Source organism: Empidonax traillii, unplaced genomic scaffold (assembly GCF_003031625.1).
Source record: "Empidonax traillii isolate 1590-97213 ecotype Southwest subspecies unplaced genomic scaffold, ASM303162v1 scaffold7800:size9628, whole genome shotgun sequence".
Taxonomy (NCBI): domain Eukaryota; kingdom Metazoa; phylum Chordata; class Aves; order Passeriformes; family Tyrannidae; genus Empidonax; species Empidonax traillii.
Genome location: NW_020962645.1, coordinates 5,837 through 9,628, shown reverse-complemented (window position 1 = coordinate 9,628; position 3,792 = coordinate 5,837). Strand labels below are relative to the sequence as shown.

Genomic DNA, 3,792 nt, shown 5'->3' with positions numbered 1-3,792 from the left:
GTCTCATCCCTGCCAGCAAGGAGCCCGTGACTCCCCCGTGTGCTCCATCCATACTTTATTCTGGAAACTGCAGGCATTAGAACTACTCAAGGTCCCCAAAGTGCAGGAGGGACATGCTGGGGGGGTAAGGTCTGGAAAACGGGGTGAGGGGAGGAGAAGAGGTGACGCCATCCCTTCCTGGGATAGCCAGGGTGAGCTGGGACACCGCTGGGGATGGGAAAGGGGAACTCAGGTGTGGGAATGGAGGGGCTGGGGCTGTGGATCTGGGTGGGGAGCAGGGTGGGCGCACCCTGGGTGGGTCCTGGGGTCCCCTGAGCTCCGGGAGGAGGTGGCTCTGTGGTGTGAGGGGGTGCAGGGGAAGGGCGTGGTAGCTGGAGTTAATCCTCGTAGTATTTGGTGAGGAACTGGGTCTTGGCCACAGGGTAACCCAGCCCAAAGTCTTCCACGAAGCCCTTCAGGTCCCAGGAACCTGGGGAGAGAGGGAAAAGGGGGTGAGCAGGGCTGGAGGATGGGGATGCTCCGGGACCAGCTCCAGGCTGTGCTGCTGCTGCTCTGCCCACACCACATCCTGCACCCCTGGGAGGCACCGGGGACAGCAGGGAGCCCAGGGCACCCCAACCCTGAGCATCCCCAGGGGGCACATGGGGCTGGTTCCTCTCCTGCCTCTCTGGATTTCGGAGCAGACCTTTCTGTAGTTTCCTGCGAGCCCATCCCAGGGGTGGCTGGGCTGGAAATCCCCTGAGGGCACGTGGGGGTGATGCAGGAGATCCCCCATGCCCCTCACTCCTGTGCACCCATCCACAAACTGCAGGTTCTTCATTCCTGACCTTCCTCCTCTGCCCTGACCCGAGGCTGCTGGAGGTCTGGGGGCAGCCCGTGGCTGGATCCAGCTGTGGTGTTTCCTACGGAGGTGGCAGGGAAATCCTCTCCTGGGCAGGAGGGGTTCCCTTGTACCTTGTGGGCCAGAAATCCCCCTGCACCCTGCCAGGGCTTGACAGCCAGCGTGGGTCTGGCTGGTGGCTGCTGGAGCATCCTGCTCCCAACCAGAGGGGCTTTCCCAGGGACTGAAACAGCTCACACCGCCACCACTGCCCCTCCCTGTGGGACACGGGATGGGACACTTGGGCCTTGGTGTCACGAGGTGGGAAAAGGGGCCCATTGTTTATCTGAAACCTGCCCTCTCCTCTTCCTGGCTGCTCTTTAATGTCACACCACAGCCTGGCAGCCCTTTATCTGCCGTCACATCTCAGCCCCAACTGGAGCAAAGCGTCCTCTTTGCTCTTGCAAAAGTGCTGAGCAAAACCTGAGCTGCTGCATCACCTGCATGGGGTTGGGGGGTAGTGGTGGCTCAGGGTGCTGATGGAGCTCCCACCTGCTCCCCACCTTGGGTTCTGAGCTCCAGGAGGCTCTGGAGACGCTCCTGGTGATGGCACTGCACCCTGCAACCTCGTGGAGCTGCAACAGGCCATGGCTGAGACGCTCCAGTGCCCAAGAAGGAGGTGACAGGATGCTCAGGACAGACCCTGCATCCCACATTCCAGCTGGGAGAGGTGTTGGAACGCATCAGGCTGCTGCTGGTGTCCCCACATCATCACTGCCACCTTCTGAGGGCCCAAACCAAGCCGAGAGCGAGGCCAGTCCTGACGTCCCGCACTGGTGTCACCCCCAACTGGGACACAGAGCCACAAACACCTCCATCCCCAAATTCCACCCCTGGCAGGAGGGGAAGCTGCTCACTTCAGGGCCTCAATCCACCCCCTCCCCTCCGTGCCAGGGGGGTCCCAGTGAGCGTGGCACCAGGGAAAGGGGTCTCTGGGGGGGGACACTCCCGCCGCGCCCGCAGCCTCTGCCGGGTGCCTTTCATCCGGCGGCTTTCAAAGCGCTGGGAAAACCCCGGGGGAGAGCAGCCCGTGCCCCCTGGGAGCAGGGTGAGAGCGAGACGCGGCACCCCCCGACTCCCAGGGGGGGCTGGGGCTGTCACTGATGTTCGTGGAGCCCCGGGAGAGGCGCGGGATGAAAGGAACCGGAGGAGGCAGAGCCGCCGCCGTGGGGCTGCAGGCGCCGGCCCCGGCTCTCGCCCCGTGCGTGGGGTTGGGGTTTTTCCTGACCTACTTTCCCACCTGCCATGGCACCGGTTGTGCCCGGTCGTCCTGGGTAGGGAAAGCCCCAGGGCAGCCGCCAGGGTGGCAAAGGAGGTGATGCACCGGCAGGATATGGGGTCTGGGGGTCTGGATGCCCCCCTGCACCCCAAATCCAACCTGAAGCAGGTGCCCCATCCTGGCATGGCCACCAGGGTGACATCCCTGTGCCAGCCATCCCAAATCACACCAACTGGCTGCCAGGGCCAAGGACTGTGAGTCACTGGGATCAGGGAGCTGGGAAGGGAGCGGGATGGGCCGGAGGGGCCAGCCAGGGAGCCGAGGTCGCAGTGCCACTGTCCCCTCTCCCTGCCACAACAATACAGCGTTTCATCCGTGGCTTGGTCCGTTTTCAAGCTCGTTTCCCGAGGATTATATCATCACACTCGGCCCTTATCTGAGGAAGGGGAGTGCCCGCTGACACCCACACGTGCCTGGCTGCCTGATCCAGGGGAAACTGAGGCACGAGGCACCCTCTGGGCTTGGGGAGCTCGGCATCCCTCTGACCCCATGGCTCCCCCAGCGCTGCCACTGCCCACTGCCCCCCTATAAACACTGGTTCCCTCCTCCCCTGGCTATAATTTATCAGTCTCATCAGCGGGAATGTTCTCCTGATAGGAGCCCTGATGCTTCTCTGCCAAGATTAATGATGTCCCGGCGGAGGTGGGCGGGAGGGAGGGAGGTCGGTGGCTGCTGCTCTGGTCACCATTAAGTGACACCCGGGGGCTCAGGCCGGGACCATGAGCTCCCCCCTCAGCCCTTCGCTGCCTCCCATCCCAGCCACAGCCTTTCCCTCCCTGCTGGGGCCCAGTCCAACCCGATTTTCCAGCTGGGTGGATCGGATTTGAGGAGCACAAGGTCGGCTCGTGAGTCAATGCTGCTGCCCCGATCCCGAGCTGGAGCTGGAGAAGGGATGGAGCCACGGGGAGGGTGGCTGGTTGGGCTCATCCCAGTGCCTGGTCCCCAGAGGGGGCTCACTGCTTCCCTGAGGCAAAATTTCCAGGAGGAGAAAGTCCACATTCCCAGCTGTAAAATATCTTTCCAGGGTGGGAGGAGGATTGGGATGCTGGAGCATCTCTCCATTCTCACCGGGGCTGGTGGGCACCAGAACAGGGTGGAAGCAGAGGGAGCACCAGCAGGTGCAACTAAACCTCAAGGTTTTGTGCTAATTAACGCTGCCCCTCAATGAAAGCAGCCAAAGGGACTTTAATTCCCCCGTACCGCAGCCGGGGTCTGCCGGGTGCCTGAATTCCCCGGGCCGAGGGATTTTCCCGTGGCAGCTCCTGCCGCCGGACCGAGAGCTCACGGCAGTGCCCCCGCCCCGGGGATGCCACGGGTGGCTCTGACATTTCGCACACACCACCACAGACTCTTATCTTGCATCTCCCCAAAAATGCAACCGCGGCCTGTGACACTCCTGGCTGGGAGGGGGAAGTGGGGAGAGCGGGAGGAACGGCGGCAGGGACACCCCAAACATCCCCACCCACGTCCCCAGCGGGGACAGAGCCGGTGCTTGGTGGCAATTTAGCGGCCAAAAAAGTGGAGTGAATCAGCCTCCAGTGGAGAAACTGAGGCCCTGAGAGAGCTCTTTGCCCGAGGTCACTCAGAGCCGGCTGGTGCCAGTGTTGATCAGAAACGCTCACGGAGAAGGATC

At 62.7% G+C, this 3,792-nt stretch overlaps 1 long non-coding RNA gene across 1 annotated transcript in view; it reads right to left on the bottom strand.

Annotated features, from left to right (window-relative positions):
• Nucleotides 1-9: 9 nt before the first annotated feature.
• The window catches only part of LOC114073642, an 8,919-nt gene continuing 5,136 nt past the window's right edge, over nt 10-3,792 (bottom strand). The window contains exon 3 of the long non-coding RNA XR_003574364.1: nt 10-469. This is a non-coding gene — a long non-coding RNA (uncharacterized LOC114073642). The remainder of the gene's footprint in view (nt 470-3,792) is intronic.